The following is a 12,441-nucleotide window of genomic DNA, read 5'->3' as shown; positions in this document are numbered from 1 at the left end:
CAGCTCAAAAAGGAAAAAAACTTTCTCCTAACATTAATTCTTAAGAGGATCATTTCAAGAATTTGTATGGCAAACCATTCCTGTGCAGGGTGCACAGAGGAAGCCCAAGAAGCGCCAGCACTGCAGATAATTTCCATTCAGCAAGACAGCCAAGCACTGTGGAAATCAGGACTCTGCCAAACCTGGACTGCAATGGCTATGTGGGTCTCTTTTAGAGAAACACCTGTGGCAAATAGCAACCTCAGGGGCCAGGACCATTCCCTTGACTTAGCTGAGAAATTGAATCTTCCCTGACCCAGGAGAGGCTGGTGTGAAGACACTTCCCTGCCGGCTCTTCTGAAAAGCAACTATCAATTCCTTCTCTTAGCTACTGCTCAGGTTTCTTTTTCTTTTTTTACCAGGATTATGTGATTTGTATACAATCACTGGTATAGAGAAAGCTTTTAACCAGGGCACCTCCATGGATGTTAATTTAGCACAATTATACTTAATGAGAGTGAAACTGCTTAACAGGGGTATATTCATTTAGTGATACAGAAATGAAGTATCTCAAACTCTTAAATCAGTGTGAAATGCCAAACTTCCACTACAAACAGAGATCCCAGTCATAATAAGGAAATAAATACCCAAGACAAATTAAATGCTGTGAGTAATCTTCTTATTGCTGTAGTTTTACTTTGATGGCTACTTTATGTCATGGCAAGTCTTTTCAGAAGCATTTTTGTGTCTCTTTATCAGGATAACTGTTTAATTGAGTTGGCTGTCTACCAGTTCAGGGGATTCTACTGAATTAACACTCAGATTTGTTTAGCTTTAGCTAATCAGATGTGCAGTTGTGATGTTCCTGCAGACCTTTCAGTAAACTTATGTGTTGAAAAATACAGGTTGGTGCAATTAAGAAGATCTGTTGCAGATGTTATACATTCCCTAGGGTACCAGATTGTTTTTCTTCCTTTTATATTTTATATAATTATTACAAATCACTATTGGAAGAAATCTATGTTTTGTTTACAATAAATAATTATTTATCTATGGATGTTCAGATTAAGAACAAGAAAATATGAAACAAAGGAAAGATTACAATAAATAAGGGAAAAGTGGCTAAATCACTATTAAAATTGCCTAGCAGCTAGGATGGCTACTTTTTCCAGTGATACATCACCAATCCAAATTACTCTAGAAATAAGGGCACAAACTCAATTTCTATTTAGCCCTGCAGGTTATCTGCCACAAAAACCAGTCAAAGAGATGTCTATTTGAGAGGGAGAGAAAAAAGTAAGAAGAATAAATTACTCCTAGAAAGGAATTAATGAATATTTAATGATAGCTTTACTTTCAGCAGCCCATGTGTAATTTCAAGACCTGAAACCAAGCTTGGCTATTCATGCGAAGATTTTCAGGATGTGAAAGAACAGGATGGTCTTCATCTTTTTTGAAACACCTACACCCGCCCCGGGGTGCTCAAGACCATGGATCTTGTACTAGAAGTGTGAGGGGAGAGAATTTCTACTGTTACAGCCAAAGATTAGGTGGCCACTGTGCAAGAGAAGATTGATTGTGTCATTGTCTCCCATCTCCATGTCCACCCTCCCCATGCTCACTGCAGCACCAGAAAAAAAGCATGGACATGAGTCCTTTCCTGCCAAGTTTTCTCCCCTACCTCAGCAATCCTCTGCTTTTGTGAAGGTTTTTTTCAGAAAACAAAAAGGATTGAGAGAAAGGAGTAAACCATCTGGTTTGTGCAGAATTCTTTTCTTCCTTCGTGATAGGTTTTTTGGTTTCCTCTCTTTGCCAACTAAACTCTTGCAGTGAGACTATGGAATTGCCTTCCAAAGCAGGAATATTTGGCATTTTTGGGTGTAAGCATAGCCCAACTCTACATCACTCAGTGAGGCTTTTAAGGTACCACTGTCTTCATCAGATAACAGCCTGTTATTGTTGGTTACATCATAGAAATTTTTCAAAGCATGTCAAGGCTAGAAAGTAACCAGCTTTAGCTACAAAGACTTTTTTTTTTTGTTTTGTTTTGTTACTGTCTTCAGAGGATGAATAGGATTATTTTGTGCCCAAGGAGTTGTCTGTATGCTCTTTGTACCTTTTGTCTTTCTTCCCTTGTTTTGCCATGACTTCTTTAGGACACATGTTGAGCCAGGCTGCACCTGAGGAAAAATTTGTTCCTTGGCACATCAGCTCCAGGAGCTGTAAAAATGTAAGAGCACTGCTGGAGATATCTCACTTTCTGAAATACACAGCAAACTGTATGCATTACTTGAGTAAAAATGATTCCAGCCTTCCTCTCATGGTAGGACATGGGGCAATGGTGTAAAACTGAAAGAGGGATGATTTAGATTGGATATAAAAAAGGCATTTGTAATGATGAGGGTTGTGGGGCACTGAGAAATGTTTCTGAGGGAAGCTGTGGATGCCTTGTCACTGGAAACGCTCAATCCCATGTTGGATGGGCTCTGATCAACCTGGTTTGATTAAAGGTCCTTGTCCATGGCAGAGTGTTGAACTAGGTGATCTTTAAATGTTTCTTTCAACAAGACATTCTGTGATTCTTGTCATTCAAATCATATTTCTGAATACTTCCAGTATGGAAATGCCCCAAGAAGCACAAGACCATGACTCTTCTAATACAAAATTATGTAAATTTCCTAGTAAAATAGAAAGGCTATGTACAAAAGATCAGCACAGAATCTTAATATAAACTATATAGGATCTCCTGAATATTTTCTTTGCTGAGTTTCTGAACTCTCTGCCAAGGTGTTAATAATGTAAAGGATCTCAAATGATGAACACAGTTCATGTTGTTTGCAGAAAGAAAAGGTGATTTATTATTTACAAGAAGATCTATCAAATAAGATGTCAAATCTCAGGTGGTTTTGTCCATACTGACAGGCTGCTGAGTGTATATACACCAGTTTCATACTTCAGTTTGTCCTGATTCCATTTCATTCATAATTGACAACTGCATTTGCCTTTTTATATTTGCAATAAAATACTGTGCAAACAAAATTTGTGAGTATACATGCAGCAAATCTCGTATCAACACTGACTGGCTGCCAGATTTGGAATCAATTCACTGATTAGTTTGAGAGTGATTAATGTGAGTGCTTAATTTAAATCCCTGATTTAAAAACATTTATGGAAAGAGAACTGACAGCCTAAATAGCACTTCAAGTGCTACAACTGTTCCTTCCAAGGATTCTGCTTTTGTCAAGTGTGGGGGTAAGTTTTTGCTCAGGTGCAACATGCCATAAGGTGATGATGTCCAGATGCCAAATTTTTCAGCCCTTCTTGCAATAAGAAATGATAACTGTTAACAGGTTTTCTGGGGAAAAACTGGAAGAAAATCCACTTTTTTCAAAAAACTGAAAGGAACCCTAAGCAATGGCTGAATAGGGTACTAGGGTGAAGTATTTCATTATACTCACACTTGGAATTTCAGCCTGTTTTATGCACTCTACTTCCAGCTAGACATGACAAGTCAAACTGAATTTTGGGTTTAGATAATAAAACAAGTTCATGTAGATAGTCCAACAGTTTCCTGGTGCAACTATTAATTCAGCTGGAAGCTCTTCTCAGCACTGTCATGTCAGACCTGGTGCTTTTCTTCTCTGAGTATTTCTGTCCTATGTCGATGGGAAATCCATAGTCCAGGTCCAGCCATGGCTTTCCCAGCTGTCTGCTGTGCAGTTCTCCAGGAGCAGGACAGAAGGGATCCAATGTAATAAATGTACCAATGGCCAAATATCAGGCCTGACACTGGAAAAGAAGGGTTCTTGACACTAGGCCTGGTTTTGAAAGACATTATGAAAACAAGAAGACATAACATCAAAAAATGCTCTCTTGGATAGACTATGAAGGAAAGAACCCTAGAAGATCAAATAAATTCAATTATTTCTTTTTATTAGGACACAGCTGCATGCTCCCTCTTGAACAGACTGAATATGTTTTTGACTGAACACATCCTCTTGCATCTTTGAACTCATCCAGTTTTGGTTGTTTGCTATAAGATGCTGCCTTCTGATCCTTCTAAGCCTCTTCCTTTCTCAAAGTCAAAATCACAGCAGTAGCTAAAATAAATTACTGAACACTCTCATATCTTAATTTATGTACATATAGAATCATTGTTTAGTTGACATTTTCACCAGTTTAAATCTGCCTGGACATGGTGGAAGCAGACAGATTTCAATGGGAAACGAGAAGTGTGCCCAACTGCATTATGGATTTTTCCCCTCTCTAGCTCCTTTTGGAAAGATTCATTGGTTAAACCCAACATGGGTGTAACATTGTCTACTAAGATCCAACATTACTGTTTTGCCCAGGCAGAATTCCCAGATATTTGGAAGGTGCACAGTTCAGAACCGATGCTCTCCTTGGCAACTTCATTTTTGTGAACTACTTTTGCAGCCTATAGCAAATTCCCTTCTATTTTTTATGGGTATATGCAAGATGAGTAACAGTACAAATTTGTTGTGCTGCTCTGCCTATACCTGTCTAGGTAAGAAAATAAAACTGCCTCTTCGTCCTATTCACTACTTCAGGCTGCCAATAAATGTGAAAACTCACACTAACCACTCACATGATTAGAAGAGAATTTTCATTGCTTTATAGCACTCAAGCAACACAGAACCGACCTAAAGTGCCCAACATTTACATGGATTGTATTCAAATTAAAAATTGATGGGATAAACCCTCCAGACCTCATCATTAGCTCTTCCAAAGTAGCACCACTTTATTTTGGAGTGAATTGAACCCTATGGACTTGGTATGTAGAACCAAGGGAAAATGGATTCTGGCCCTTTATTGCCTTCTGCCAATGGAAAAAAAATTCTATTCATACTTGCCTAGCAGGCACGCACAATAGTGCAATTTTGTTAGACTTACTCGCTGTTCTTCAGGAACACAAAAAGCACAGGTTCTTTTTCCTTAAAAAAAAAAAAAAAAAAGGAGAGAGAGAAATTACTTTGCAAAAACTTTTCTTCATCTTTTGAAAGAAGCTTATGGCAATCTATCTTCATTTACACTGTAAGGGATCTTGCTTGGGTCCTGGAATAGACTCTGGTTCCTTTTAAAACAGGGAAATAGCTTCTAAATACATTGAGCTGCTTCTTAGAATTTATGAAGTAGAACACAAATCTAAGAGCTGGCAACATTTAGTGGTAATGAGGCAATTCTTACATGAGAGAGTTCATTACAGGATCAGCTCATGTTATTTTCCAGCAGCTGGAAAACAGAATCTTTCACAGGCTGGGAATGAAAAATCTCACTATAAAATTACCTTGTGTATAACCTAATACACAATTAGTATAAGAAGAAAGCATAGCAGAATTCATCCTGCTGCTTCTAATGCAATGGGCTTTTTACTGAAAGAAGAATGGGTGTTATACTGAAGGAAGAAGTGATGTTTTCCTTGTCCAGTGCTGTTGTGCCAGCTGACCAGCAGCACATGGTGGAGAGTGGGTCTTGGCTGTGCTTTGCTCCTCTGCAAATGTTTTGAAACAACCAACATTGCTAAGGAGGGTGACTGGCTCTTAGTGCAAAGAAGAGGAATTTCCTTCCAGAAGCACTTTCTTAATAACATGCCATAACTCTCCAAGTGCTCTTTCCTACTGTGTTTTTGCCATCAGGTGGCTTCACAGCAGAATTTTGGCCCAAGAGGAGCTTGAAGTCTCTTCCCAGTTTCAGAACTGGAGTGGGTTTGCCAGCACTAAGCCATGTAGATGCAATTCCTACTCATCAGTTCAGCCTTACTCTTTCACCACTCAGATTTTGACAAGGATGAGATACAATCATGCTGTAATCATGCTGTTTTTCAAAGTGACTGCATTGGGCTCCTCTTTTTTTTTTTTTTTTTGGTGGGGGGGTTTGGTGGGGCTTTTTTGTGGTTTTTTTTTTTTCTGGTCTGCAACAAGCATGCTGAGATTCTCTAAATTACTCAGGGCTGCAAACACAATCACCCCAAAATGGGAAATATTTTCCCTTTAAGTTGCAGTCTGCTGCTGTTCAAATTATTTCGAAAAGATGCTAAGACAACTATTTCACTTCATTTGCTATCCCCAAGTGTATCCAAGTTTAAAAGATGCTTAAATCAGCTGAAAACAATAGGACAACAAAACATTCCACTCATCCTTTTTAAAGGCTGCAGGAGCCCAGAGAAGAGCTAGAACTCAGGCTCTCAAGAGGAACCCAGTCACCCCAAGTCAGCTGCAGTTCCTCACCAGTTACTGAGCTGGCTCCCACACTCAGTACTGGTGCATAAGGGGGTGGTGGAGACCAAGGACAAAAACTGCTTCCCCAGCACTCAGTTCCCCAGCTGGCTGAGGCAGCTGGCTGTCATCACTATTTCCCTCCTCCCCAGGCAGGCATCATGCAAGGGTCAAACATGCCTTAGGAGTGAGGCCACAGAAAACAGCTAGGGAATCAGGAGGGGCTGGGGAAAGGACAAAGATGGACTGAAACCTATGAGGATTTTTAAAAGAAGGGCATCTATAAGAAGCTTATTTTCTTGCAGAGGCTTGCAAAACCTACACTAGCAGCCTGACTGCAGTCAACAGATAGGCAAGCTGGGCACAAGCAGTAGTGTGAGTCAATGCCAGCAGTTATCACCATAATTCTTTGTCTCAGAAAAAAATGAATTACAGAGAACTACACAAGTTAGGTAACAAGCAATATTTTTTAAAAACGCGTGGACTGCAGTTGCAAAAGTCAAGGAAGCTTGAAAACTCTTGACTGGAGTGTTGAGACATCACAAAGTGCAATGTTAGACTGCTAAACAATTTTTTGCTTCAGACAGAAGATGCATAAACAGAAACCAAAACCAACAACAACAACAAAATATAAACCACTAAAAAAAGGCTGGCAGAAAAAGAACCAGGTATCTCAGCTGCAAAGAAGGCCAAACTGTGAGCTAGCAACAGATTGCCAAAGAAGATACCCAAGCAAGTCAGCCAAGTATTTATTTTGATTCATACCCATGCTTGGCCCAAAGCCCCAAACACTTTTAAAATATACTACTTGAACAGTCAGAGTATGAGTGAAATTGCAGCTTCAACTTCAGATTAATTTTATAGCAATTTAAAGTTATTGTTGACCTTTAAAGTGCAACTACTAATGGTTTGAATTTCTGAGACAAGTGAATAAGCTCTGAATGAGACATGAGAGAGAGAGAGAGAAATAAAATATAATCAAATAAACCAATACCAGTAGCTTTCCTGGTAAGAGTTTTTTGTTATTGAGACAAAGAGGCTGCAGTTCTTGCCTACAGCTCACTCAGGACATATAGGTTTGCAGCAAGTTTCTGGCTGAATTTTTGCCTCTCTCTACAAGAATCCAAACTAGCTGGCAGTAGCAATTTCTGTCCTGAAATCCAATCTATAGCTCTAAGAGTCTGTCATGTTGTCATGGCTCAGTGAGACCCAAAAAGAATTTCACTGTTGTTTGCAAACAGATTGATATGGATGAAAGTCAGGGTATGTTCTTCTGTGCTTGAGAAGATATAATTTAACACTCTTGGACCCAATTTTACCCTAATTATAGGCAACACAGAACTTTGCAGTGAAGTCAGTGGGCAGAAATCAGACCTCTTACTGTAGCCTGACAGACAAATAACAATCTGCTTCATAGCAGAATGTGATTTACCCTGTATGCTAAAAAATGAGTTTAAATAGCTCTATAATATTAGGGATTCTTCAGAAATGGAGGACCAGTGGATTAAGATGCAAAAATGACAATGCACTGATTTGAAAAGAGCCAAGATGGTTTGGTGAACACCCTTCTACTCCTGGATACATTAGAGATGCATTTCTTGAAGCAGTGAACAAAAAACAGCACTAAGGAATAAAGCCTAAAACGGGGGAAAGGAAGAAGGAGAAGGCAGTTCTCCAAAGATTAATCTGCTATTATATTTTTAAGACCCCTTTGTTCTCACCTGCACTCACCAGCTTAATTATAACTAGATTTGCCTTGCTTTTTCTTACTCTCTTGCTGCAGCCAGAACTGGCAGTGACACTGCTATCCTTGAAGTAAGTGCTGATAAAAGGAAAATCCACAGGGAAGCCTGGTGTGTGGCTTTCCAGGCTCTTTGCGTGCAAGGAGTGAAGCTGTGGTTAATTACCTGCCTCCAGCCACTCCTTAAAAGCTGAAGAGCTTTTCTTTGTATGGCCACAGTAGCCATGGCAGCTGCTCATTTATTAGTTGCAGCACACATTAGAGCAGGCTGGGTAACAAGACTGCGTGCAAGGTGAAGATGTCAAATTTCTATTTTTAAAAAAAAGAGGCCAATAATCTGTTTACTGAGAGCAGGTAATGGAGGTGCCAATCAAAACCTGAAACTGTCACGCATTTCACCATTAGGGAAGAATGACTAACAACTGAATATTGCACTGAAGTGCCTAATTATGTTCTGATCTAACTACCCCTGGCATCTGATAATAGATCCTTCACTAAAGATGGCCCTGAGTCCAACATTTTAATCTCAAATTTGAAAAAAATCTTTGACAATATCAGTTGTATTCAGACCAGGATTTGGAGCTAAACAATCTGACTGCAGCAAGAGAGAGACTCTAGAGGTGAATTTCCCTAATATTTTACAGTCTCAGTGGGGAAGGGTAAGAGTGGAGAAGAAAGGGCACTGTTTGATAGCACAGTATAAACATCAGTGCTTCTGTCTCTGCCAGAAATTTGTGACTGAAAGAATAAGGTGCAAATAAGGTTTCTAATACTGTGTGTCCACATGAGGAGATCATGAAGAGCAGAGATTTTGTTCTCAGTCCTTCCTCCCCTATAGACAACCACAGTATCACTGTGGTTGCTCTCACACATGGGCCTGGAGGGCAAGAACACTAAATTGTGTGACTGACCATAACTATTTCACTGTCCTCTCATCCAACATTCCCATAACTAACACCACTGACCAGCCAGATATTCCCAGCCCTGCATCAGCTCCCCAGAGGTTGCCATGCTAATTCTCCTGTCAGTTGTGTGCCAGGCAAGCTTAAAACCTGACTTTTCTCAGTAGGCTTTCTCCTAAGTGTACCTGTTCCCAAAGAGCTCACTCTCACATTATCATCATCTCCCTTGCAAGGGAAGAATTGCTTTTAATTTCATCCAGATTTCACAGCAACTAGCACCTGCTAGCTGTTTTTATCCCTGGGACATTTAATATTGAACCCCAGTTCTGTGCTATCTTTTGCCTCTACAATTCCAGCAAATGAGGACATGCATTTGCAACATGATACTCAGCCCTTTGTCAGCAGATGCTTTGAACAGTCTCCTCTATGTCTTGGTAAAATTATTTCCTACTGAGACAGGAACAAGTGGGGCATGGGAAACCAAAGCCCTGGAAATGGTGAGTTATAATTGCTTTGGGAAGGCATTCGCTTTCCATAAATCCTGCCTATCTATAACATGCTTTAAAAATGTGCTGGCCACTCTGCTAGACCCTCCCAAATTCTCATCAGCACACAAAATAAACAGATGAAACACACAAACCTCTCAGCTTCCAGCAGAGGCCTGCTTCCTTGGAAACACTCGGCATTTCTGTGGGGTCACAGCCGAGACCAAGTCTGGATCTGGCAGAGAGCAGCTCATTTAGCACAGAGCTGGTGCCTTCATTGCAGAATATGTTATATCTCTCCCCAAGAGCCCAGTTTTGGATTTGTAACCTGGATTTCAAAGGAAGACTAAATAGTCACTGAATAAAATAAAATAAAATAAAATAAAATAAAATAAAATAAAATAAAATAAAATAATGCACAAAACAAAAAGTAAAATAGAATAATTTAAAAATTAAATTAAAATACTTTAATTAAATATATAAGGTGTTTGGCATTGGAGTGTAGGTTAACTAAACTAAGACACATGAAAATAAAAAGCATGAAGTGTTTGGCACTGGAGCTGACTTAGTCCAGTAAAAGATGACCATTAGCTAACTTGTGGCTAATACAGAAAAGCCATTTCTGAGTCTCAGGCAGAGGAATCACATGTAGGAAAGGGGAAATTTACACAGTTTAGTTCCTGAGATTAAAGAGTTACCCAGATTTCATTTGAAGCTCAAAACAGCAGCATTTACCTCAGTAAATCTCCACAGTTCTGCAGAAGAAAAAGAGCAAAGCATTCTTCTTGCTTCACTCTCCCTGCAAGGGGGTGGTTTTAAGAACTCTCCACAGCTTGCAGGTATGTTTAAAGCTTAGATTTTTAAGGTGTGTAATAGAACTCATCTCTACAATTTCCATTTTCTCTTTTAAAATCCCAAAGTTTAAAGTAACTGCAGACACAGAAGAAAACTGCACTAGTATAACCTAGTAGAACCATGTGTGCTAGAGAAATTTAACTTTCTGTGTGGCAGAAATACTGAACTTGGTCTGAATGAAACATAAATAGAAGATTGTGTATGAAAGTACAGACATGACTGGATGCTTCTGAGTACATGGTGTAGGAGTGCAAGGGACTGACATCTACAACACAATGTGCTAGTGACTGAAATCAACTTTGTTTAAAATAAATACCACTTTCCCCTTCCATATGGTCTCTTGCTGAGTTTTGTAAAATTAATTTTATACATGCTGCTTTGGTAGAAGGATCCAGGAGCAAGTGATTCTCATTCCAAAACAATTAGCACATGACTAGGGAACAAATCTGTCAGTACATCAGTCTGGAGACTAAACTTGAGGCAGTTCTCCTACCTGAGGTACTTTTAAAGAAAGTATTCTATAAACCATTTCTCTCACTCATTTAAGTCCCTGGGATCCCTGCCATATTGCATGCAGTGCAGTCTTGCTAAATCAGCAGGACAGACTGTCACAAGATGTGATAGCACAGAATGGTGCTGCAGAATGCTTTAAATTGTACAGGCATACTAATCAGGGGTGATATGCACAGATCTTGAATCCCTTTGCAAATTAGTAATTTAAAAAGCACCATTCCTAGAAAGTCAACTGACATATTAATGAACCATTTTGAAAGCAAAAAATTACCCAAAATGCTGGCATAGAGAATCAAACCTTTTTTAGTAAAATATACAAATCTGAGCATTTCAGAAGCTTTGTTCTTATTCCAAGATGCTTTAGATTGAAGATTCACACAATATAAATATTTCCATAAGCCCTGGTCTGAGTAAATAGGGATAAATTCTTTGTACTGGGGCAAGAGCATTGGAGATCCATAGGACACACCACTGAGCCCAGGCAGTTTCCAGGCAATTTCCAGTCCTCATCCATGATTTAAAGGAGATTTCTGATATGACAATGCTCTTTGCTTTTCTGTTTCTAAGCTCAGCTCTGCAGTAGCAGCAGAGTTCTGAAATTTTCAAGAAATGATGAAAGACATTGCATTTGCATAGATACCCAAGGATGTTTGCTTTAGAAGGGAAACAGATTTGGGAGACAGGAAAAAATATGACAATGTATTTGGCAACTTATATAATTTCTGTTAACTTCAGCATGATCAACAGCTAAAAGTGTCTATTTTTACTTCTTGTATACTTCTGAATAAATGCTGACCAAAGATGCCACAGTGAAATTATAAGTTTTATTTCCTATTTGTTTTTGATTTGGAGGAGCACCTAAACAGTATATGATCTAGGAAGAAGAGGAGTTGAAAGGGGTGAGCATATACACAATTTGCTCTTTTTTTCCACTTTATTGCTCTGAAGCCATAAATGCACCTGCTCTATTTGTTGCGGTCAGTTTAGCCAAACTTCAAATAAAGAGCATGAAAATGTGCTGTTGTATCTCTCTCAGCACCTGTGCCCACACATGCTGTACACCTGGCAGTGTGTGGAGGCTGTCACCCTGACACAGGTGGCTGAAACAGTGGCTTGAAGCATGACTCCAGCCCATCACAATCGTGTGCACAGGCAAGAAATCTGCTTTATCTCAGAGAGAGCAGCTGTGGCTCAGCTTGGAGCAAAGTCTGCCTGCGGCAGCTACAAAGAGCCCTGGCTATGAAAAAGCCCTGCCCTCTTTTGGAAACAGAACTTACCTCCTATGATCAAAGGCTGGAGTGCACAGCTAAACTGCAGGGGCTGACAATGCAACTGAGAAAACCTTTCTGCTCTAAATCCGTTTGTTTTCCATTAGAGAGAGCAACACCTATGTAACGGTTTTGCAGAAAAGCCCATGGAGATTTTCTGATTACCCTTTTAGTAACTTACAAGACAATAAACAACCAACTTAGCCAGACTTTTAGCAGCCACTCAGTTGTCTCCTTACACAGCTTTCTCCAGCCATGTTATGCCCTAAAATGAGGGAATGAAGTTTTAGGTGATTAGGAAAGATCATACCAGGGTACCATTAGTGTACTATCTGTCTCAAAGTCAAAAAGAAAGCACAATAGTCACCACTCCATTCCCTTCCCTACCCACTATGACAGGAGCCAAACAGTGCTGTTTACAGTGCTACAGCACAAAACCAACCTGCCAAGCTTCTAGCAGAG

Source organism: Zonotrichia leucophrys, chromosome 2, assembly GCF_028769735.1.
Source record: "Zonotrichia leucophrys gambelii isolate GWCS_2022_RI chromosome 2, RI_Zleu_2.0, whole genome shotgun sequence".
NCBI classification, from domain to species: domain Eukaryota; kingdom Metazoa; phylum Chordata; class Aves; order Passeriformes; family Passerellidae; genus Zonotrichia; species Zonotrichia leucophrys.
The sequence above is the reverse complement of the archived record's forward strand: the minus strand, read 5'-3'. Positions refer to the sequence as shown.